Source organism: Phoenix dactylifera, chromosome 14 (genome assembly GCF_009389715.1).
Source record: "Phoenix dactylifera cultivar Barhee BC4 chromosome 14, palm_55x_up_171113_PBpolish2nd_filt_p, whole genome shotgun sequence".
NCBI lineage: Eukaryota > Viridiplantae > Streptophyta > Magnoliopsida > Arecales > Arecaceae > Phoenix > Phoenix dactylifera.
In genome coordinates this window covers 19,994,450-20,020,913 of record NC_052405.1, presented here as the reverse complement: position 1 = coordinate 20,020,913, position 26,464 = coordinate 19,994,450, and the positions used below count along the sequence as shown (strand labels likewise).

The following is a 26,464-nucleotide window of genomic DNA, read 5'->3' as shown; positions in this document are numbered from 1 at the left end:
TGCTTTTGAATGATTTTAAGTATTTTGTCAATTTTAAGCATCTGCTATTAATCCTTAAATAAAGTCTTGAACATCTGTATCTGCTTTGATGTAATCCGATGCCTTGCACGCCTGCGCGGCCCGCCGTGCGGGCATGCGGCGTCTGCCGCGCCTCGGGCTCGGGGCGTGACAGATTTGGTGGTATCAGAGCTCGGTTTAAGATCACTAGGGATTGTAACTGAAACAATTATATTGAGCCTAAGTTTTAGGATTCGTAGGATCCGTCAGAAAGGTTGAGAGATGGGTAGGAACCAGATAAGGGGATAATGTTTATTTATTTTATTAACTATTTCGTATTATTCTGTTTGGATGATTTTATAATATCTATATATTTTTACTGAATCAGAATGCCGCCTCGTCGTGTCCGTAGCCTGAATCGGATGGTCAGGGGCCCTCGGGGAAGAGCCCCTACTAACCAAGCGGGCGAGGCACCGCATAACTCAGGGACCCAGGGTCAATCAACTCCAGAAGCTGCCGCCGGAAATCAAACTCGGGTGCTCGAACTGATCGAGGAGGTCGTCGGGTTAGTACGCCAACAGAGGCAACAACCTCAGCAACCAGTCCAGCAGGATGTTGCTCCTCCTGAGCAAAGAAGGAGTATAGCAGAATTCAAGAGAATGGCACCTTCGGCTTTTAAAGGCACCACTAGTCCTCAAGAGGCCGAAACCTGGATTAATGAAATGGAGAAAGCCTTCAGGGCAATGGAGTGCACCGATGAAGAGAAGGTCAGATTTGCCACCTATATGCTTCAGGACCGAGCTCATCATTGGTGGATGTCTGTGGAGCGCACATTGGCACCCGAGCATGAGGCGCTTACCTGGCAGAGATTCCGCACAGCATTCTACTCCAAGTATTTTCCCTCTAGTCGCCTGAGGGAGCTGGAGAGGGAATTTCTCAATCTGAATCAAGGAACTATGACTGTGGATGAGTATGAGGCAGAGTTTGACAGGCTATCTCGGTTTGCTCCCACCCTCGTCATGGATGCAGAGTCTCGGATGAGGAGATTTGAAGAAGGATTGAAGCCTCACTTACGTCGGAGTTTGGCCGCAATAAACTCGACAAACTATGATGATCTGGTAGATAGGGCTAAGAATCTGGAAATTGTCTGGAAAGAAACCTATGATGCCAAAGATAAGAAACAAAAGAAGAGAAGCAGAGATTATGATGCTCGCAGTGGACAGAATTCTAGCAAAACTGCAAAATCACATAACCAATCTTGGCAATCAGGGAAGCAAGGATCTGATGGAAAGACTATTCAGCAAGAGAAGCAGAAGTGTGATGCATGTGGTGGTATGCATAAGACTGAACACTGTAGACGATTATCTGGTGCCTGTTTTAGATGCGGCCAGCAGGGTCATAAGGTAGCTGAGTGTCCTCAACAGGACCTTCGATCAGTTCAGAGGCCTCAAACTTCAAGAAACCAGCAAGTGCAAGCTTCTCCTGCTCCGGCTCAGTCAGCTCAGCCTTCTTCTCCTAAGCAGCAGAAAGGGGGGAGACTGCGCACATAGGGTCGTATTTATGCACTGACTCAGCAGGATGCTCAGGCATCCAACACGGTGGTGTCAGGTACATTGCCAGTTGCTTCTGTTTATGCTCATACACTATTTGATTCTGGTGCTACGCATTCCTTTGTGTCATCTACATTTGTGCAAAAACATGACCTGCCTTGTGTGCAATTAGAGTATGATCTGCATGTTAGCACTCCTGCAGGGAGTGGGATGATTGGTAATCAGGTCTGCAAGACTTGTCCAATTCGGATTGTAGGTAGAGACTTGCCTGCTGATTTAATAGTTATAGATATGCATGACTTTGACATAATCCTCGGTATGGACTGGTTAGCATCACAATTTGCCACCATTAATTGCCATGAGAAACGGGTAAACTTTCAGATCCCCGGAGATACCGAATTCAGCTTCGTAGGGAGTGGTGCTTATACCTCCCCTCGAGTTGTCTCCGCTATGCAAATTAAGCGGCTGCTTAGAAAGGGGAGTATGGCGTATATTGCCACAGTGGTTGACACCAGACAATCAGATCAAAGATTGGAAGATATTCGAGTAGTGAATGAATACCCTGATGTCTTTCCGGAAGACCTTCCTGGCTTGCCACCAGATAGAGAAATTGAATTTGCAATTGATTTAATTCCTAGTACCACACCAATCTCTAAGACCCCCTATAGAATGGCTCCAGCTGAAATGAAAGAATTAAAGGAGCAGTTGCAGGATCTTCTTGATAAGGGTTTCATCAGACCTAGTGTTTCACCTTGGGGAGCTCCAGTCTTATTTGTAAAGAAGAAAGATGGTAGTATGAGATTATGTATTGATTATCGAGAGATAAATAAAGCAACAATAAAGAACAAGTATCCTCTACCAAGAATTGATGACTTATTTGATCAGTTAAAGGGTGCTCAGATATTCTCTAAAATTGATCTTCGTTCTGGGTACCATCAATTAAAGATAAGGGCTGAAGATGTGCCTAAAACTGCTTTTCGTACTCGCTATGGGCACTATGAATTTTTGGTCATGCCTTTTGGACTGACAAATGCCCCTGCAGCTTTTATGGATCTGATGAACAGGGTGTTCAGACCCTTTCTGGACAAATTTGTAGTAGTCTTTATTGATGATATCTTGATCTATTCTGGGAGTCAGGCCGAGCATGAGCAACATTTGAGGTTAGTACTGGAAACCCTAAGACAAGAGCAGTTGTATGGTAAGTTGAAGAAAAGTGAATTCTGGCTAGACAGTGTGATGTTCCTAGGGCATGTAATATCTAAAGAGGGTATCTATGTGGATCCAAAGAAGATCGAGGCAGTGGTCAACTGGAGCAGACCCAATAGTGTTACTGAGATTCGCAGCTTCTTGGGCCTAGCAGGATATTATAGACGATTTGTTGAGGATTTTTCCTCTATTGCTGCATCTTTGACCCGACTAACTCGTAAAGGAGTTAAGTTTGAGTGGTCAGGTAAATGTGAACAGAGCTTCCAGGAGCTTAAGCAACGTTTGGTGTCCGCTCCCATCCTTACCCTTCCCTCTAGTGGCGAAGGTTATACCATCTACAGTGATGCCTCAAAGAAAGGATTGGGTTGTGTACTGATGCAAAATGATAAGGTTATTGCATATGCTTCCCGACAATTAAAGTCATATGAGGAGAACTACCCCGTTCATGATCTGGAACTTGCTGCTGTTGTGTTTGCATTAAAAATTTGGAGACATTATTTATATGGTGAATCTTGTAAGGTGTACACTGATCACAAAAGTTTGAAATACCTTTTTACCCAGAAAGAACTAAACATGAGACAGAGAAGATGGTTGGAGTTACTGAAGGATTATGATTTGACTATTCATTACCATCCAGGAAAAGCTAATGTAGTCGCAGATGCACTAAGCAGAAAATCCACTGGTAGTATTGCTGCCTTACTCACCTCTCAGAGGAAAATTCTGGAAGATCTGAGGAGAGCAGAAATTGAGGTATGTTGGCATGACTCCGATGCACAATTGGCAAACTTACGTGTCCAACCTACCTTGATAGAGAAGATCAGGATTGCTCAAGCAGATGACCCTCAGTTGCAAAAGCTTAGAAGTGATATTGAATCAGGTTCTCAATCAGAATTCAGACTTCATGAGGATGGATCATTGAGATACAGGAACAGAATGTGTATTCCAAATGACTCCGATTTAAAGAATGAAATTATGAAGGAAGCTCATAATACTGGATATACAGTGCATCCTGGGGGTACTAAGATGTATAAGGATTTGAAAGGTACATTTTGGTGGAATAATATGAAGAGAGAAATTGCACAATTTGTGGCTCGGTGTTTGACATGTCAGCAAGTTAAAGCAGAGCATCAAAGACCGGCAGGGTTGTTGCAGCCCCTACCACTTCCTGAATGGAAGTGGGAACACATCACTATGGACTTCGTCTCCGGGTTGCCTCGCACTCTTAAAGGTTATGATGCTATATGGGTGATTGTGGACAGATTGACAAAGTCGGCACACTTTTTGGCATTCAAAGTAGGAATGACCTTGGAAAAGTTTGCAGAGCTCTACATTGAACAAATAGTGAGGTTGCATGGAGTACCCGTATCCATTGTTTCCGATAGGGACTCGCGGTTTGTATCTCACTTTTGGAGTAGTTTGCATAAAGCCTTGGGGACCACTCTGAGCTTCAGCACAGCTTTCCACCCTCAGACTGATGGCCAATCAGAAAGAACCATTCAAACCTTGGAAGATATGCTAAGAGCTTGTGTAATGGATATGAAAGGTTCTTGGGACCGTCACTTGCCTTTGGTTGAGTTTGCATATAATAACAGTTACCAGGCAAGTATTCAAATGGCACCTTATGAGGCTCTATATGGAAGAAAGTGTAGATCACCTATCTGTTGGGATGATGTTGGTGAAAGAAAAATTATGGGCCCCGAGATTGTGCAACAAACAGTAGAGAAGATCCAGCTGATCAGGGAACGCCTTCGGATAGCTCAGAGCAGACAGAAAAGTTATGCAGATAATAGAAGAAGGAAATTGGAATTTCAGGTCGGAGATCATGTGTTTCTGAAAGTGTCTCCTACTAAAGGGGTGATGCGATTTGGAATACGCGGAAAACTTAGTCCACGCTATGTCGGCCCCTTTGAGATTCTGGAAAGAGTAGGAGCAGTGGCTTACAAATTGGCACTCCCACCGTCACTGTCTGGAGTTCACAATGTTTTTCATGTTTCCATGCTAAGAAAGTATATTCCAGATATGAGCCATGTGGTAGAAGTGGCTCCCTTGCAGCTTAGAGAAGATTTGACATATCCTGAGCAGCCTGCACGTGTGGTTGATAGAAGAGAGCAAGTGTTGAGGAGGCGCACGATTCCTTATGTTAAGATCCAGTGGAGCCATCACTCAGAACGAGAGGCCACGTGGGAGCTGGAGGACGAGATGAAGGAAAAATATCCGGACCTTTTTGCAAGCTAAGGTATGTTAAATTTCGAGGACGAAATTTTTTTTTAGGGGGGAAGAATGTGAGACACGGGGCTGAAGTTGGCAGCCCTCGCCGACTTCAGCCCCGATTCATTTGGGGAAGGAGCCGGAACAGAGGATCGCGTGGGCGATCCTCTCCGGCTCCTCCGGAAGGGCAAACAAGGCAAGGGCGCCGCGAGAGTCCCGCGGCGCCCCTCCTAGTCCATCCACGGCCGATTCACGGCCGTGGATCTCGCTTGACCGCCGCGATTTTCGCGGCGGAGAACGGTTGCGATGGGGCTATAAAGCCCCATCTACTTCTTCCCTAGGGCACCACCGAACCCCCTTCTCTTCTCCTTCTCCTCTCCCTCTCCTCCCTCTGTTCTTACCTCCCAAGTGGCCGGCGTGCCGCCCGATCAACCACCACCACCATCCGAGCCTCCCCTGTTTCGAGACCTCCTTCCTCTTCGGAAAGCACCGCCGCCGCCGCCGCCGCTTGACACCGGATCGAGCTTCCCTTGGCTGAGACCCACCACCTCCGTCGACCGCCGGTGAGCATCCCTCCTCCTTGCCTTCGTTCCCATGCCAAATAACATGATGCTTTCTTTCCCTGTTTCGGCCCCAAACCGAGATCTTCCCGGTTGCTCCTTCACACCGGTCGCCGCAGCGGCCGCCGGCCACCACTGCGGTCGGCTGGCCGTCGACCGGGCGTCAGCCTCCGGCCACCCAGGCCGGCCACCCCGCCGGCCCTCCCTCTCTCCTCCGTCTCTCCTTCTCCCCCTATTCGTGGGGGGGGGGGTTTGGGGAAGGAGGAGGCCCATCACGGGCCAAACTGGGCCGTTGGGCCCAGTCCCCTGCAGGCCGAACTTGGGCCCAGTCCCCTGCAGGCCCAACTTCGGCCCAGTCCCCTGCAGGCCCAACTTCGGCCCAGTCCAGTCCGGTTGGGCCCAGTGGGGCAGTATCCTTGTGGGCCCAACTTGGGCCCAGTTCAGACCCAAGCCCGGAACCCGAACCCGGATCCGAAACCCGGAACCCGAAACCCGAACCCATTGGGCCGTGCCCAATATGGGCCTATCGGGCCATGCCCATTATGGGCTAACTATGGGCCCTGTTGGGCCGTGTCCAATAATATTATTTTTGAATTTTTTTTTGCTTAATTCTGACATTAACAAAGAATTAATTAAACTTTAACAGGTGAACCTGATCCGTCTACCTGAAGTAGGAATCAAGCGAGAAGAGGTAAGTGACTTAATACTTCAAGTGTGATTTTCAAATAAATATATTAAATTCTGAAATATGTTTTGTATTTAGTAAAATGGGTCTGGCATTTCATTTTGCTCTGAAATCCGTAAACTATGACTGAAAAATTTATGAAATCTGTTTTTATATATATATATTCTCAGCATGGCTATGATCTGTTCTGTTCTGCTCTGGCCCCGCCAATGGGGATTATACGTTGGACCTGTCGACTTGTATTCTGTGAGGAACCGGTTTCGACACCGCGCCACCGGTGATTAGAATAGTGGTTTCTGGACACCGTTTCCACCGGTGACTAATAATAGTGGTTTCTGGCACTCTGTGCAACCCATGCCACTGGGTTACGTGGCCCTAGCCTATCATGTTGAGATTATGATATCAGAGTTTTATAAAAACAAAAAATGATATTATTTGTGATTTGTTTCAAACATTATCCTGTATTTTGATCTGATATGCTCTGACCCCACTCTGGGGTATTTTGTTGCTTACTGGGCTAGTGTAGCTCATTATTCTGTTTTCTCCATTTTTCAGATCCAGAGGCTTGATCGCACGGGATTGGGGAGTGCGTTAGAGTTTCCAATGATTCTTCAGTTATTGGCATTTTAGTTAGTTTAGTTTGGACATTTGAATTATGTTGGCATATGTTATTTTGGAGTTTTGTAAGACTGCTTTTGAATGATTTTAAGTATTTTGTCAATTTTAAGCATCTGCTATTAATCCTTAAATAAAGTCTTGAACATCTGTATCTGCTTTGATGTAATCCGATGCCTTGCACGCCTGCGCGGCCCGCCGTGCGGGCGTGCGGCGTCTGCCGCGCCTCGGGCTCGGGGCGTGACAGTATTGCTGCAGGTGGTGGTGTGTTTAAAAGAGAGAACGATGTTAAAGTTCAACTTCCAAGTGCAAATCTTAATGATATTGCTAACGGGGCTGATGATGTATGCAAGGCTTGAGGATGTAAGAGTATGTACATGTTTTTTATTTTATAAATTGGGTTTGGACCAAGAAAATCAATTTTCCTCCTAGCTATCTTAGAATATTAATATTTGATAGTTGCGTGTTCAACTGTAAAGCATAGTCGAAGTATAGCACCCTTGCAAAATTTAGGCACATACTTGGGTACAGGCTTGATACAGCATCCTATGACAACTCCTGACCATAAACATGTATAGAATGCGTTTTGGATTTTCTTGCTGCAGCAATCAAAATTATAAGCCTCTTGGTAATTTAACTGAGGGCTACGCTCATAATATGTCTCTGTAGTATAATGGCACTGATTTTCCACATAAATATACTATAGTATTACATGCTTGCACTTATGATTAAAACACATGGGGGTCATAGAAAAGTTGCTAAGCACCTATAAAGCTTGGACATGGATAAATATACGTGTGATAGAATGTGGATGCATATATGATAAATCTTGAAGATATAGGATATGACTCAACTAAGACATGACAATTAGACTTGGCAAACTATACGCAACCTGACCCATTTTGTTAATCTTAGGTGTGCTTGGGCAGGAGTTTCTGACCAGTTGGCTTAGGCTAGGCCTACAAAGCACATTGTATTCAGTACAGCCACCATTTCTACAACCACATAATTTTCCTTCTTCTAGGTCAAACATGAGCCTCCCGGATTTTCAAATTGGCTACTTGGTGGGACTGAGATTGCTTGTCTTTGGTTTCTCCACTAAATTGGCTTCACTGTTGGCACTCGACAAGATGGTGGCTGTACTGAATACAATGTGCTTTGTTGGATCTCAGATTTGAGCTTCTTGTGCTCATAGATCTGCAATGAATGTTTAAAATCAAATGGTGCCTTGAGGGGCATGGAATGAGATATACTAACATGCGAAATTCTTCAGAAATGTTATTTTTCTCCACACTGATGTATTGTTCCTTGGCTGGAAGGATCACATACTCCCTTTGCCTGCCCTAAGTCTTCTTCATGGGATCCTTTTCTCGACCTTAACATAGAGAGGGCTCAATCAAGCTGACCTGTTGACCAGATGAGGATGACCTTGGCCAAACTGAACATGGTACATGACAATCAGATATGGTTTTTAGAAGTTGTGGAAAGAACACTGACCAAAGCTTTTACACCAATGAAGGAGCCCAGCGCAGACTTTACCTACTGTCAACAGATGAATAAAATATTGTTTCTAGTTTCTACTTTCAAGTTCTTAGGATTATCCATCAATACTATTGCATGCACCCAAGATGGCATTTTTGGACATAATATTTTATGCATCTGGAACAGGTTGGGAGTTGGGATCCAGCCAAACTCGCATTTCTTTTTGGATGGTTTTCTGAACAAAAAAAAAAAAAACATCTTGGGATCAATTGAATTGTAAGGATCCTGGCAGGCCTGAGGTTCTTAAGACTACATTAACATTACACCATAACAGAAACATCAAGCATTGCTCGAATAGTTTTGAATGGCAATTTTTCCCTCAAATGTTTAATCAAATTGATTTCACATTTATGATGCTCGAAAATTACTTCGAATGCTTGAATTCTAAATTTCATGAGTACACTGAGTATTCCCAACTCAATTTATTATCTAGTATCTTCCTCTGTTACATTGGTTTTCTTCTCATTTCCTTTTGTTCATCGAAGCAGTATTGGAGGAAAGATAGTATTTTTGATAAAAATTGTTAGAGAAGCTGCAAAATATTAATTGTCAGTTTTAAATGGTCTAATGATTCTTCTGTGGGAAGATTTTCTGCTAGTTTCTGATTGCTTCTATGTCTCTATAGACAATGGTATCTAGGCCTACTGTTCCTGATCGGAACCTGCTTGCGAGAATTGCTTTGATCAGAGAGGAAGCTCAGACTATGATGGGTGGTGGAATATTAGATTAAAGAAATGATCATAATTTTAGTACACCATCCCATCCCAGGCAGTGGTCTGTTTCTATTCCCTCGTATATTCTTCTGACGTTAAACTTGCAAAAGTTATGGGTGGTGTTTTGGGTGCAAGAAACAATCTTCCAACTGAACAAATACAATGGTTCAATTGTCTCAAATACTATGTTTTTTGGCAAATAAATTGCATTTCATAACATACCTTTGATAATTTCATAGATTACACGTCAAATTTACACATGCAGCTGCAATTACTTGTGAAGATTTTGGCTTTACTACTTACTACCTATTGTTGTGCAAAGAAGTTTTAAATGTCAACAAAGATATTCCCATCCTTTCATTTATATGAAGAATGTTCAGGAGACTTCCTTATCATCACCGTGAGTTTTGAAACAAATAAAATCACTTAGCCTTTTCTTCTTGCAACCAAAATGAGGAATTAAGGCTAATATAGGGATTTTGTGCAAATAAATATCTTTATATTTTCTTTTTGTTCTGGTAAATAAAATTAGTATGTTATAAAGTTGGTGTTTTATTTTATGCAGCCAAAATGCTACCAAGCAATTTGGAGAATATCTGCAGAGACAAGGACCTTTGAATTTTATAGATTCTGTGGTTTTTCTTTTCTCCCTGGGCTGAAAGTTGGGGAGCAAGAACCTAGCCAAAGATGAGATTTGAGAAACAATTAGAGGAACAAATCACTGAACAAAAGTGATGAACGTCCCTTTTTTTGTTTATAAAAGAATGTGCACCGATCCACAGCAGATCATCTCATATACAGAAGCAGAACCACAGCAGAGCAAAACAATGCCAAACCCCACATATAAGAGCCAAACAGCTGATCCCCTAGGTTCTGCAGTATCGTCCCCTGGAACAAGTTGAGTGCCCACATCTTGCTTAATCACAGCTCTTCGTGGTTTCCCTTCTAATATCTTCTATCGATTTTTTTAGTCATCTCAGTTGGCTTTTGCCTATGAAATATTAGTCATGTGGCCACCTCACCGTATGTTAGAATTTCTATGTTTCCATATCCCTCGCTTAAAGATATCTCGGTTCCATCATGATGCCATTCTCTTCATATTCTTTTCCTCCAAGTTGTTCACACAGACTTGATGGTACAAAACACAAGGAAACCTTACAACTCACACGTCTGTTCTGTCACATGCTCAAAAGAGAAAGATCCAATTAATTTTCTCTTGGGTACAAGAACATGTCTCCCACCCAGATAGCTAGTCCCAATTAAAGGTGCTGGACATGACTCGAGATGTTTCAACACATAACAAGCACAAACCCTGATAGTACCTTGAATGTTGTTCCCTGTCTCAGGAACTTTCTGCTGAAAACTGAAATCCTTGTCCTAAACCTTTTTCTGGCTAGAGAGAATTAGTTATAGTTGTTTATAATCTTTTCAAATTTTACAGGCTCAAAAATCACCTTTTAGAAAGAAGTCTCCAACCCATTTTGCAGGAATAGCAAACACATGCCCTTTGTATTAACCAGATGAAGCCCCCAATACTCTTCCATTTACATGCTTTCAACTAACTAAATAATGTCCTTGCAGATCCCTTTTTTTATAATAAATTTCTTAAAATACGGACAAGTAAAGACAAATATGTACGGGTTGAGGACATTGTTGATTGATATTTAATTAGAGTTTTCCTTCCACTTAGAGACAATATCTTTTGTTGATTGATATTTAGTTAGAGTTTTTCTTCCACTTAGAGACGGTATCTTTTGTTCTAATCAGCCAGCATCCTTTCCAAGATTTTAATTTTTAACCAAAACTGGTCCAAAAGTGACCAGAATTTCAGTTTTGACTTTCTCTGATTTCAGTCATTCAAGCAGGTTTTGGTCAGTTTAGGCTGTAGCTGAGCAAGATTGTTGTTTCTTTTCTTTTTCCCCAGTTTTTCCTTTCCCTCTTGTTGTAAGACTCATATTGTAAATAGTTTCTAAAGATCCTGCTAGTTTGTGAGTATAACGTGTTCCACATACACACGTGCGCACACACAAAAAAAAAGAGAAAAACTAACTGAATTCTTTGCTTATATTAAACATCTGTCTTGCAATATAATACATCAATAAGCCTGTCGTCTCATGTCTATTAAAGAGATAATATATGCTGTTGTCCTAAGTTTCAGTTATCAGTCAGTAAGACAACTAGAATGTTAATGTATTTGAAAAATATGTTGACAACCTTACTGAAGCATGGACAGAGTTTTACATTGTGATGGATTTAGTGAATGAAATTGCTTATTTATGACTAGATCCAAAGGACTGAGCAAATCACTTTTGTTCTCATGACTCACCATTATGTTCTGAAACATGGTTTATCATGCTATTTCTTAAGAATGAGTGAAATTCTAAATCATCATCCAAAAAGCCTCTAGATTTTCATTGCCTCTTTGAGATATTCACAAAATAGAAAAAGTCCTTTGTTCTTGCTTTATGTATATTCTATTAAATTTTTAGGCATGTGTCTTATACATAAAACCATTGTATAGATAAACATAATGTGCATTGAAGGATTGTGCTCATTTACTCAAACTAGACATACATGGTCCCAAATAATTCAAATACAACAAAATAATTATAGATAACTTGCCTTGATTTATTTCACTTTTCTATGTTTCTTTTGATTTTTTTAGATTTCCCTTTATTGACCAAAGCATCACTTTGGATTGGATGATGCTACAAAGCAACACTTTTGGGAGGACATGGATGAACTAATACAAGAGATTCCTAGTAGAGTATTTATTACGGGAAATTTGATTGGGCACATGGGAAAATATGATTTAGATTTTGAAAGGGTGCATGGAGATTACTGTTTCGGAGATAGAAACTAGGAAGGAAATGCCATTTTTGTGTTCATGATGGTATATGACCTAGTATTAGCTAACTCTTGCTTTAACTAGAAGGATTTTCACTTGGTGTTTCAAAAGTGAATATAATACTAGCCAAACAGATTTTCTGCTTGCTAGAAATATTGATCGAGTTTTGTGTAAAGATTGTAAAATTATACCAGATGAGAGTTTAACTAGCCAACAAAGATTGGTAGTTTTCAATGTTTGTTTTGGAAAATAGAAGAGAAGGACTAAAGAAAATAGGAACCCGAGGACTAAGTGGTGAAATATGCGAGAAGAGAAACAAATAACTTTCAAGAATGGAATGTTGAAGGAAAGAAAATGGGGACTAGAGGGAAATCAAAACCATGTCTAACAATATTAAGAAAATGGTTATAGAGATATTAGGAGAACGAAAGGGAAAAGGGCCATTCAATAGGGAAACTTGGTGGTGAATGAGAAAGTTCAGTTAACAGTTAAGGCTAAAAGAAAGTGCTATAGAAGATTATTTAAATGTAGAAATGGAGAAGCATATAAAACTATAAGATGGCTTAGAAGGAAGTTAAGAAGGCGGTACTAAATACTAGATTCAAAGCATATTCGAAGTTATATCACAAGTTAGAAATTTAAGATAGGGAGATAAATATCTATAAGATTGGAAGATTAAGAGAATGGAAAACTAGAGACTTGACTCAAGTTAAATGCATCAAAGAACAAAATCTAAAAGTTTTGGTTAAGGAGGACGAGATCACAGAATGATGGAGGAGTTATTTTGATAAGTTGTTTATGTAAACGATTTAGGATGCCTTATTAGTTCTGTTAAGGATAAAAATACTAAGTATGCATGTAGAATTGGAGTATCTAAGATAAAAAATGAAGGCTATGAAAAAGATAAAAATAGAAAAAAATGGTTAGACTTGGAAAAATCCCTATAGAGGTTTGGAAGCATTTAGATGATATGGGAGTAATTTGTTTGACTAATTTGTTTAATAAGATCTTAAAAACCAAGAACGTGTCTGATGAATGGAGGAAGAGTACTATCATACCAATTTATAAGAAGAAAGGTGATATTCAAAATTATTCTAACTATCGTGGTATTAAACTCATGAGCCATACTGTGAAACTTTGGGAGAGGATGATTATGGATTGAGGTGTGACAAAAAGTTTAGAGAATCAATTTAGTTTTGTGCTAGGAAGGTCGACTATGGAAGCTATTTTTTTCTTTTGAAGGTTAATGGAGAAATACAAATAAAAGAGAAAAGATCTTTATATGATTTTCATTAATTTAGAGAAAGTATATGATAGAGTATTTTGAAGAAGTTTTATGATGGAAGTTAGAAAAGAAACGAGTTTTCATTATCTATATTAATTAGGGATGCCAATGCTGAAGTCATTTAACCCATTTGACTCAATTCATCCCAAGGTACGCCGTATCGAAATCGGTAGGCGTACCGGTCGCTTACTAGACCGGTATGGTACCAGTTCAGATCGGTTTGAACCGGTACCAAATCGGCAAACAGAGATGCATCGCGGAAGGAAAAAAAGTCCGTGGGCGTGCACGCGCCCGTGTTAGATGCCACAGAGTGGCTTAAATGCCACTTTGTGGCAGTAAAGGCCCCGCGCAGGGACCTTGCGCGGGCGCGCAGGCGGATTCGTGCGTGGAAACTGCTCGTGGGCGCGGTTCCCACTGTACGCCCCCGCGGGCGTGCTGCTCAGCACGAAGAACCGCACGCGGGCGCGCTACTTCGGTGCGAACCGGTCCGCTTTGCCCGGGTATCAGGCTTGTACCGGTGCGAACCGGTCCGCTTTGCCCGGTATCAGGCTTGTACTGGTGCGAACCGGTCCGGACCGGTACAGTGGATTTACCGCTCAGTTCTGGCCTTGAAGGAGCCGTAACCGTTTTCCACAGCCAAACCGGACTGGTCAGGGAACAGACCGGTCCAGTATGGGCTGAATCGGCCGATACGGGCTGATTTAGCATACCATGATTCATCGTGTTATGCATCATGGTAGATTACCAGTTTAATAAAATGATTATGTTCGGGTCCGGATTTTTGACCTATTTTATAAATATGTGGGGTTCGGGTTGATGAATTTTTGTGTAACCTTATCTGACCTCCAGTATTTGGTCCAACCTGATCCGATTGCCACTCCTAATATTAATGTGATTGAAGACATGTATAATGGATTGGTTTAGTATAAGAACTACTGGTGATAATACTAGTAAATTTCCAATCATCATAGGTTTACAGCAAGGATCTGCTCCAGACCGTTACCTTTTTGCATTAGTTATAAGTGAGCATGTTAGGCATATGTAGGATGATATTCCTTGGTGCATGTTATTTGCGGATGATATAGTATTAGTAACTGAAACTAAGGTTGGAGTTAATCGTAAGTTGAAATTATGGAGGAGATGCATTAAAATCTAAGGATTTAGGTTAAGTAGGATCAAGATAGAATATATGGAATACAATTTTAGTAAAATTAGAAATAGAGATGGTGGAGTGAAAATTGAGGATCACGAAGTTTTTAAGAGTGATTATTTTCAGTTTTAAGGATCAATTATTCATAAAAGAAGAAGAGTTTGAAGAGGATGTTATCTATAGGATTAAAGCAGGGTAGATAAAATAGAGAAGTACAACTAGAATGCCATCATAATTGAGGAAAAAAATTATAGGACAGCAAACGACCAGCTATACTTTTTGGTACAGAATGTTAGATAGTTAGAAAACAATATGTAAATAATGGTGAAATTGGCTGAAATGAGAATATTGAGATGGATGTGTGGTAATACAAGAAAAGATAGACTAAAAATGAAGTCTTTTATAAAAAACATAGAGGTAACACCAATTGAGGACAAACTGAAAGAAGGATGACTTAGATAATTTGGACTCATCATGTGGATTGAGAGTTGCACTAGTATGAAGGAGTGATCCGATACATGTAGAAGGAAAGAATTCTTGTAATTGATCCCAAATAGTTTGCGGTTAAGGCTTAGTTGATTGGAGTTGCTTTATTGACCAATACTTTGGGACTTGGAGCAAAACCACTGAAACGGACAAAAAGCAATGCTGTATTTGAGGGGCCTAAATTAAAACAGAAACAGCATTGAGATGTCAATTTATTTTCCGCCCCAAATGAGATGGGAAATTAGTCACCTCTAATAGCTTGTTTCGCTTTTATGCATCAACCACATCTAGCTTAAGCACTATGCGAGGCCTTTACTGTCAGCAAAATAGAAGTAGGAGAAATTAAAAGAAGAATGTGCTTTTTCAGTTTGGCTTTGGTCGTAGTCTTAAGTGAAAAGTACGTGAGAAGGCACTGAAGATGATCAGCAAACTACAACTCTCTCTTATGTTGGGTACTCCCTATCTCCTCCATTGTAACTCACCTATACTTTTGATCATAATTTTGGTGATTGTTGATGGCAAAGCCATCTTTTCTATCAAAAGGAAAAAAAGGGAAAAAGCTTAAAGGCAGTTTGATATAACTCTCAGCGTGGGTAGGCATACCCAAACTATCAAGCAGCAGTTTGACATGCCTCTTTTTTTTTCTTTTCTTTTTCTCCCTTTTTTTTTTCTTTTTCTTTGAGAACTAGGATAGGTTGGAAGCCCAGCCAAGATCGGGTGAGAGTGAGATTTGAACCCAGGTTACTAGTACCAACACCCAATGACTTTACCAAATAAGCCAGTTAACACCCTTGAGTGGCAAAATGACGACTTACAGTTTGACATCATAACCAAATCCTTTTCTCTCCTGAGGCTTATTTAAATATTTGTGGGAGTATCTAAGGTTAGATCCTTTGCCCAAATATTCTGTGGAAGTAGCAAATCGGCAGTTTTAAGTCCCAGTCCATCTGGAAGAATAAAAGCATGCATCCTTAGCATACCATAGATGATGATCCCAAAAAATTCATGCTTCAAAACCTTGGCAGTGATCCTGAAAACTCAATTAAACAAGCTTATGTGTCTGAATTTCCCCACGCAGCCTACCATTTTGTTTCTAGGTATCAGCACAATTTAAATTTGACCTATGCACCTGGAAATTACCTTCATAGAACTCCTCAAACACGCTTGTAAGCAGATTTCATAAAATAAGAAGGGAAACCATCCAGGACTTCATAGGTTTTCTGCTTCAATACTAATCCCACTTTTTTCTCTTCCACGTTAGAAGGAAGCTTCCCAAACCGTTGGCATCCTGATCCTGACTCTGGTAATGAACAATATGTCCAAATCTCAGATCTTTCTTCATCTCAGTTCCTTCAGTACTTTGTTTGTATACCAAACCTTGTCAAGTCAGAAAACATTGATTTAATGGTCATTGAGGAAAATGGGGATTTGTGGAATGACATGGCAGGATTTTTCCCTCTTTTTTTGCTTTTTCTGTTGGCAAGAGACAGCAAAGTTTCAGAAACATCAAATTTTCTTTTCAGAATTTATACATTCTATTTAACAGTGTATGTTGTTTGCTTTTACCAATCAACTAAGTTGATGAGATTAATTATCTCTGTCCATAATGCATTTATGACCTAAGGTTCTAATCTCTTCCAAATTATTTTATTACAGGAATCCACAATTTCTAAATGTTTTCTGATAACTGTTTAACTTGAACCTTTTCCTCATGCCTCTTAACTCTTTTTTCTTGTTCGTCTCATTTTATGTTATGAAGCCATGTAATGAATATTTTTCATAAAATCTATCTAATGGAGTTGCAGGTGAACTTCTTGAGCAAGCTAGTTGCTCTGAGACACGGAAAAACTGTCCAAAAAATGATGAGTGATGCATGGGAAAGATGGAAGTGCGGACAGCTTGAACAATGAAGATGAAGATCCTAACAACGCAGAGTAAAATAGCAGCTAGGGTGAGTTTTTATTTGCTTGATGCTCCAAATCCCTGGTGCTTGTGGTTATTAGGAATATTTATATGCCACCCCTATAGATTCCTCTAAAAGATAAGAATCTGAGTTGACAGTGAAGAAACCGAGGAAATTATCGAAATTTTTGGAAAGGTGCATTGGGGCAGCGTCACAGTATAAGGTAGTGTCAATGTCATAGGCAACAAAATATTCTTGAATATTAACAACCCTTGGTTTTCTCAGGGTAGTGTTACAGGCCAAAAGCGGCGTCGTGTTCATCCTGGAATCTTCCTAGAGACTGTTTGCAAGGTATTCGCTCATCGTTGGGTTCATGATCTTAAAATCAAATTTTTATCTTGTGACATTGTCTGGTTGACAATTTAAGGTGACAAATAAATCAAATGTTCTTCAGATAAACTTTAAATATGAGCATACTCTAGATACTGATATGCAGAACATGTATAGAAACTGGCACTCTCATTTCTTTTCGTGGCATGTTAGGTTTTGGGAGGAATTTGTGCAGAGAATGCATCTGGTATTGCAGCTCAACATTTAGAATGGGTAATTGCTCTACCTTCCTTACTGTTACAATCACATATATCAAGATTTTTTTTAATAAAATATAACTGAGAGCATTTACCTCTCCTCCCCAGATTCATGAGAAGACCCTTCAAATTCTTCCAGAGATGGCCTTTTTAGTTCTGGGAGCAGATTCTGAGAATGCCTTTGCTCTTTGATTTTGCCAAAGTTGGAAGTAAGCACAAAGCTTATTCCTCGAACCAAGGTCCACAGCATGCAACTTCAAATATCACCAAAACGGGCATTTCTCAGGGTTAAGAAGCTATGATGACCAAGATAAAAAGAAGTGAAACATTGTCTAATGGAAGCACGGTTGATTTTATTTATTTTTTTTCATGGCTATATGGGCATGAGACAGAATGGGTCTTGGGTGCCTTTGGGTAGTATGACTAGTCCCCTGCTTTTGGATCGTGCATCTTCTTGTGAATCTTCATTGCAATCTCCTGGTCAATAAATTCCATATCAAATTCAAAGATCACTGTATGAAGTATTCTGTGCTTGGACAGTTTGTTTTACCTAATATTCTTACTTGGTTCACTGCTCCTTGCTCCTTTTCAACTTGCAGTTGCGACTATGACCTATAGCCCCAATTGGTTTCAATTGGAAGCTAACCTTTTGTTCTATTTCATCATAATTTCTCGATGCTATAACATTTAAGCAGTACAAATGCTTCCCGTGTGAGGTCGGTGGAGGACTAGGGAAATTTGATCAGACTATGCTGAAAACTCTGAAATGAATGCTTAAAGAGGGTTCTTCAGCGTTTTAATTGAACGAAGGTTTAAAAGAGCAGAAGGCTGGCTAACTTTAGGAGCATTAGTTTTAGATTTTAGAGCCATACGGCTCGTTAGGTTTGTAGCTGGGCCACCTTCCATGTTGGGTCTAGCAGGGCTTACACTAAGCTAGATTTTTGTAGGTTCTTCATACCGGACCGTACCCACCGGTGAGGAAGATTATTTTTGTGAAACCTTGATTTTAGACTCATATCCAAACCATTGGTTAAATGGATTGGATCAAGCAGGAAGAAAGGAAGAACCAAATCTAACCCAATACATTCATATCTAGTTGAGCTGGTTATGCAGGAATTATTATTAATGGATCATAATTTAAACACAGATGTGACCCAAGGATTGAAAAAGCTGGCTTAGAGCTGGTCAGTTACGTCCTTGACCTCAGATCGCAAGTCAGAGATCACGACAACTGCTACATATTCATAGGAAACTCTCCTTCCATGAGTGCAAGGCATCTCCGCATAATAGCATGCATAAACAAACAGTGGAATAAATTTGAATAATAATATTTAAACTTTATTTTAAATAACTAATTTCAAAATTTAAATATCTCACAATTCCTACAATATTTTAAAATATTGCGTCAACTTAAATAACCCTAATCTAAGATAATATTTGTCAAAATTCTATCGCTAGTCGCTCTCTCATAACGAATCCTCGAGTCAAGCTAGTTCTTCGAATCTGTAAAAATAATAGAATATAAAATAACAAGCCTAATAGTTTAGTAAGCAATGAACACATTAGCTAGATGAATCAAGCAATAAAATAATTAATAATATATGAAAAACAAGCATACAAAATATGTCAATTCAAAACCAGATCTAAACACTATTGAGTCATTTCAAAATTTAATTTTCGTTTATAAATCAATTTCTTTCAAAATATCAAGTTCATTTACACAACAATGAACTATGACCACATCAAAGTGCTATCGCATTACCCTTAGGGCTCGTTTGGTTCGCGGGAAGCATTTTCCTTCCTAGGAATATGATTCCTGGGAAACAAATTCCTAGGAAGAGGATGCCTAGGAAAGTATTTTTGGCATGTTTGGTTGACCATGGGAAAGTGACAAATTTCCAAGGTGCTTATGTTTGGTTGGCCATCCACTTTCCTAGGAAAGTTATATATAATTCCTATTATGCCCTTAATAAAAATTAGGTTTTTAATGCCTCTTTAATGCTTCTTTAATACTGAAGGGACTTTTTGGAAAAAAGTAAAAATGAAGTGATTCCCGCCTCATGGGAAAGTAACTTTCCCATGTTTCTCATGGGAAAGACTTTCCCATGAAATGTGGGAATCACATTCCCATGGAAATACAACTTTCCCTTCTCTCTCCTTTGAAAACTCCAACCAAACAAGAGGCATCTCATTACTTTCCCGTTGACCACACTTTCCCCCCTTCTTTTCCCGCGAACCAAACGAGCCCTTAATGGTAGAGTATCGAAGTGCCAACATATAACCCCTCACTGGCAAGTTATCGAAGTGCCACCATACAACCTCCACTGGTAGGATTTTTTTTCAAAGAGCCAACATACAACCTCCACTTGTAGGGTGTTAAAATACCAAGATACAATCCTACTAGCAGTCTGTTAAAATATAGTCTAGCTGCGAGTCCAAATCTATTATAAATCAAAACTCTTTTTCTTAAAAATATATTTCATGTTCTAAATTAAAAAATTTCTAAAACTATGTATTATCAAAATCAATCGAATATAATTCATATCAAAATTAATATTTCAATCATGAGTCATTTAATATTATGAACAAGGGCATATCCAGTAATTAAAGTACTATGCATCAATTCATAAATCATGAATAATTTTATTAGAAAATATATAATATTTATTCGTAAATCTAGTAAAATAGTTACATTACTTATTTTACGAGTGCGAGCCAACTAAACGATCCAATTAATTTCAAAATCCCTTTTAGAGCCTAATATTTAAAAATTATATTTTTATTAAAATTTCATCATAGTTATTTTAAAAATAAAATTTTAAATTCCAATACTCTCACAAGGTTAACTAAATGGGAGTGCTTCGAGCATCCTAGTGGATTCGATAAAGGTGATTTCATAGGATTATGCTTAGAGTAGGGTATAGGTGGTTCAGTAGAGATTAGGGTGGCTAAATTTAATTGTGCCCGACAAGAGCCAAGACGGGGACTAGCATGTTGCCCAATGACCATAGATTAGGGCTCTTCATCAGGGTCAATCCAAAATCACTAGGAGGAGTCCCTTACTGGATCCAACACCTTTAATGATGGAGTAGAGAGAGAAAGTCTAGGCAGAGAGAGAAATAAGATAAAAAAAGGATGGGAAAGAGAGAGAAAGGGAGAGAGAATAAGCTTCTCTCTCTAACTAAGGAAGAGGAAGAGAGAGAGGTTGGTTGCGGGTGCAACCTGGGGGTCAGGAGATCCACAATCAGCCAACAGGCAACTGATAGCAAGAGGCGGCCAGTGGCACTGGTAAAAAATAGGGGTTTTGACCCCTTAGATCAGTGAATCTATGGTATCTCGGTGGCCGACGCTCTAGCCCTGGTTTCCAGCCATCACGACGGACTAGAGGAAGATCTCGACGACGAGCCCCGGTAGAAGGAATAGCCAAAATTGAGGAAGAACATAGGGGTTGGCCAATTGAAATAAGGAAAATAGGGCATCACCCTTTTTTTTCCAAAAGTCAGTCATGACTGGCCAAAATCGGGCTTCTAAGGGCCACGAAAAAAGGAGAGAAAAGCCAATCAAAGGTTGCTGGATTCTTACCTGACTTCCGACGATGATTGGTAGTGGCAATGGCGTTGGTAGCAGTCGGCTTTCGGAGAGTAAAACACGAGAATTCTGGCGATGACTTCGATCAAGGGCCTGGGTTCTCTAGTGAGAAGGAAGAGATGATGAGTGGATCTCTAAATAGAGCTCGATCGTGACTGGAATCCATCTCGGAGTTGAATTTCGTCCGACAAACTTGGAAGAAAGAAGACTTTTATTGGAAGTCCTCTTCCCTCTTTGGGCCAAACCATTTGGGCCAGTCAAGTGGATAAGGCCAAGTTTATTGAGTATTATGATGAGAGCACAAAAGTGCGTTCTATACGTTGCTTAAATTAATATTATTGCTAACAAATAATGATAAAAGGGCTGCATTAATTTTATATTTTATTTGGCACAGATTATCGTAAATTAGAGTTTAAATATGCATTTGGTCGACTTCAAGCCTGATTACACTAGAACAGAATTGAACCTGGTCAAGCACACTTGCACCCGAGGGACACATGGCGGCCATTTGGAAGCAATGCGTAATGAAACATCCAAGGGCTTAGATTCATCAAGCCTAAGAGGATCCGCAATCGGATCTCCTAGCTTCCTTCACAGCATCCCCGATTCCATCTGCACCCGTGATCATTCCCGCTCTTCTCTCACGCCCATCCCGCTGATCCCGCCTGCAGCCATCCAGCAAACCGAGATCAGCGGCCGCTTCTTCCTCGCCTCCAGCCATTTATGAGCATCTCAGCCCCCAGCAAAGGCAATCGCAATTCCCACGCGTCCGCCTGCCTCCTCCACTGATCCCGTCCTCCACAGCGTTCGCGAAGCAATTCTTCCGTGATCAAAGATCCTTCTTCTTCAATCGATTCCAGCTGATCACCTCCCGGCCGTCCGCCTCCTCCATCGCGTCCGATCTCAGCATCAGATCCGGCCGTGATCAGCTCCCGCAGGTCCCGCGTCCACTTTCCTCCTCCGTTCCAACGATCCCAGCATGTCTACACCATCCGTATCCGTCCGCTCCGTGAACAGAGCTCCTCAGCGGTCCGTGATTCTTCCATCTCTATGTGCATTCAGCCCAGCGTCCGTTCTCAGCGCCCCAGCTGGCTGCAATCATCTCCGCCCTAATCTTCTCACGCGGAAGATTATGTCCGCTTGATAGGTCGGGAAAGCTATAAAAAGGAGATGGGGGATCGGTTCAAGGGGAGCTCCGATTTGGGGAAGAAGAGTGGAGCCGGGTTGCTGCAGTAGAAAGAAAAAAAAAGAAGAAGTAGAAAGAAAAAAAAAGAAGAAGTAGAAAGAAACAGGGGATGCCCGTTTCTGTTATTAAAAAAAAGAGTGAGAAAGAGAGAGGGAGATGATCGGCTAAAGTCCTAGGTGATGGGTGAAGGGAAATCATTTGGTGTACCAAGTTCATGATGTAAATTCTAATTCTTTATTTTAAATGATTTACCTTTTGATTATGTCATGATTCTTATATGTTGAAAATTCTTTTATGATTTATGCTTATTGATACATATCTTCCTCGATTATTTGATTCATCATTGACGTTATAAGGCACGTTGAATGCTTAAAAAAAAGAATTCATATTATCAAGAACATACTCCATAATTAAATTTTATCTACTTATAATTCTTAAAGAAAACAAAAGAATCATAGAATTTATCGCATAAATTTGATATTATCAAAGGAGATTCTGGATCCCTACACCATCTTAATCTATCCTAACTTCGATTCTCTATTGACTGATTTATTTTCTATTTGCAAAACATCATCTTAATCTACAAGTTTATTGAAAAAAATTACATCTAAAAATTACGCTAATAATCTATAGATCGTTCCCTGAGGAATCGACCTCGGACTTCCGAGTTATACTACTTGTGCGATTCTCCTGCACTTGGGAGAGCAATTTTTCGAGAGCACCAAGTTTTTGGCGCCGTTGCCGGAGAATGGCTGAGTTATTAGTATAATTTTGGATTTAATTTTTACCTTAGTAGTTAGTATTTTTCTTTTGAAAAAAAAATTAAATCTTTACTACTATTTTTAATTCCCTACACAGTTTGCATCAAACTCTGATATCATAGAAATTAGCCGTCTGATCGGCCTCAAATTTGGTCAGCTAGTGCAAGACACATTGTTCAATAATCTGAACGGTCTGATTGATATTCTGAGACTTTTAAGACCATTAGATTAATACAAAACCTTGCTGCTCTCTGTTTTGAATTTTCTGTATTTAATTTTTTTTTAGAATCAGAATTTTATTGTTATTATATCTCATTAACCCTTATTGCTAATTGAAAATCAATAAAAAAAAAACTTTAAGAGAAGGTCAAGGGTGATTATTCAAAAAAAAAAAGAGAGGGAAACCTAAAATTTCAAATTTTAAATTTCAAATTTCAGAATTCAAATTTCAAACTTCAACTCATAAAATTTTTAAAAAAAAGAATAATAATTTGCTTGATCACCTATTCAATGAAATTTAATGTCATGTCATAAAACATTAAAAAAAAAATCTTTTGATTGTTGCATATAGCATAAGGCATCAACATAAAATATTCTAAGGGCTGAACCCATTAAAAAAGATAAGGTCGGGATTTCATCACTCGTCCTTAGCCCAAAAATCACCCCAGTGCATAAATATCCTAAGCTTAACTAAAATCAACTAGACATTGGCCCCTAAGGATATTCGAGCTCAATAGGACGAAGACTACCGAAAGTTGCACCAATTTCGCTCTATGGCCCAGTCGATGTCTAGGCAAGCTTTGTCCCTTTAAGGGAGACAGTCTCTGTTCGAGGAAAGTGGGTTTTAAGTGGGACCCTTGCTAAACGCATCGTGACCCCTCCACTTACCTGGTCGACTAGGTTACTAGACCGGATTGGAGGCTTAGGTGTCCTCTTCAAACCAGTTAGGAGCTGTCTAAAAATTTAAGAAAAACATTAGAAATTAAGGTGTAATGTTTTGATGCATGCTTAATTGTGAATAGATTTTTATTTTTCTGTATTAGGTTGTCCTTTTAGATATCTTTAGGTAGCACTTATATTAAAAAAAAAGAATAAAATAAAAAAAAAGAGAGGGAAATATTTTGCATGCTAAAGTGGAATAGGGACGACACCGGTCGATTAAGTCGTACAACTTTAGATCATCCATTAGGACATACTCCTGAAATTCCTTCGCAATATCTCACACCTTGTGAGATGGCTGATTTAAATGAAGATGCGGGGAGTCACCACAATCAAGAACGAGAACCCAATGTTATGACCCTAAGATAATACCTACAACCGGCTAGGACTAGTCAGCCTTCATGCATAATTTTTCCTGATAATGTAGGACATTTTGACATCAAACCCGGGGTAATTCAATTGCTGCCCAAGTTTCACGGGTTAGAGTCCGAGAGTCCGTATCTTCATTTAAAGGATTTTGAAGAATTGAGCATTACATTTAGAGTGCCGAACGTCACCGAGGATGTCCTCAAGCTGACATTGTTTCCTTTCTCTCTAAAGGATAAGGCCAAAACATGGCTAAACTCTTTGCGACCTAGATCAATAAGAACTTGGCAAGATATGCAGAGAGAATTTTTAAAGAAGTTCTTCCCCACACAAAGGACCAACTTTTTGAAAAGACATATAAGCAATTTCCAACAAAAAGATAATGAAACAAGGCAACGGCGCCAAAAATTGATCGGTTCTTTCAATTTTGAAAATAAACCACGCAATAGCACGTATCCTGTAGGATAGGGATTACGGGTGTCGGTCCACAGGGATTGAAGAATAAGTTATTTTTCTTTTAAAAATAAATCAAAAAGAAGGATTTGCTAACTTGATTTAACTAAATTAAACTATGAGTACGGATTGGAATTTATCAGAGTAAATAGATCTAGGGTTTGGAATCCACCACATAGCATTGCATCAAGGATTGTGTTCTTAATTTTTGTCTTTTGGAGAGGCATGCAATTTTGGCTACAAGCCTTTTAAAATAAAAGCATAAAGAGTGTTAGGAAGATCCATCTTCGGTGTAGCATGAAGTGTCTACCTAAGTATGCTAATCTAGGATGCAGCACACTTCATCTTCCTAGGCATGGATCATCTTAGACTACTTTAGCAAACATGATTAGTAACTAGCATGCTCGAAATTTAAATATCATAAAGAAATATTTCATTGAAAATAAGAATTTAAACAAGCTCCAAAATAATAAAAAAGTAAGAACTACAATTGCCCTGATACATTGCTAGGGTTTCATCCAGCCCTAGACTAGACGTTTAGCCAAGCACGGCTTCCGGATGACCTCCCATCTTCAAATGAAATTGATCACCTCTCATTATTCCCAAAATATCACAACTCTTCTCTTTCCTCCCCTCTCTCTTCTTTTTTTTTTATTTCTTTCTCTCGGCTTACTTCTTCTTCTTCTTCACTGAAACAGAGCCTCCCCCCTGTTTCTTTCTTCTCAACCGAGCTCTCTCCCTGCCTCCCCCCTTTTCGAACGCCTCAGCCCCCTCCTTTTATAGCCGTCCGGCGCACGCGGAGAGAGGGAAGAAGGGATCACGGCGGCTGATTTCGGGGCGTGGTGCCGGGATGCAGATCGCGGGAGAGCAGGAAGAGGGGCCGCGGGATCTGGTCGGTGATGGCGGAGAGAGGTGCCGACTGATGAAGTGGCGGAGGATCTGGTCGCTCCGGATGCACCACGGGCGGAAGACGGGGCGACGATGCTGGGATTTCGACGCGGCTGGGTCGCTGATCTTGGAGGAGAAGACGCCGCACGCGATTGATGGCGGAGGACCCGGGGACGACGACGACGTTGGGGCGTTCGGCTGGGACGAGCTCCTTCGATCGTGCGGGGGAGGATTGCATCGCGTGGGACTCGTGAACGGGCGGGGGGGCGCTCTGTGAGGCGAGATCACGGGAAGAATAGATAGTGGGAGGAAGAAGATAAACAGTGAAACAATTATATATATATATATATATTATATTATTTCTCACTGTTCATATGAACAGTATTTTTACGGGACACTGTTCATATGAACAGTGAATCCAGTGATTCTCACGAAATTATTTTTATTTATTTTATTATATTAATTATCTTCTTTTTTTTTGTTTATAAATTTTATATGAAGGCTAGTAAGGAATTGGTTGGGAATTGACTTTGGGTTTGAGGTGGGTCATGATGGTTGACTTGTCCTTGAGCCTATTGTCATTTAAATTTAATTCTTGCTAAGCTGCTTCAGATCGAACTCGACCAGGCAAGACTAAAAACCGGACCGTGACCTAATAAAAATAGTTAATCAAACCTTTGCCCCATATATAATTAATTATAACTTTCGATCGAATCAGGACCAAAACCCATTTAATTATAACCTTAGCTTGATTACAACTCCATCAGGTTACCAAATCGGGTCAACACAATCTCCTCCTTATATGTTTTCATGAACGATTACAACCAGGAGAGAGACAAGTTTAGAGTCTGTTTTGAGAAAAGAATTATTTACCTCTTACCATATTTTAAATTCATTTCAATGTTTATTTAATTTTATGGTAAAATATGTATTTATCAGTTTAAAAAT

General features: G+C 40.1%; 1 pseudogene; it reads left to right on the top strand.

Annotated features, from left to right (window-relative positions):
- The window catches only part of LOC103696404, a 32,699-nt pseudogene extending 14,852 nt beyond the window's left edge, over positions 1–17,847 (top strand).
- The last annotated feature ends 8,617 nt before the right edge of the window (positions 17,848–26,464 follow it).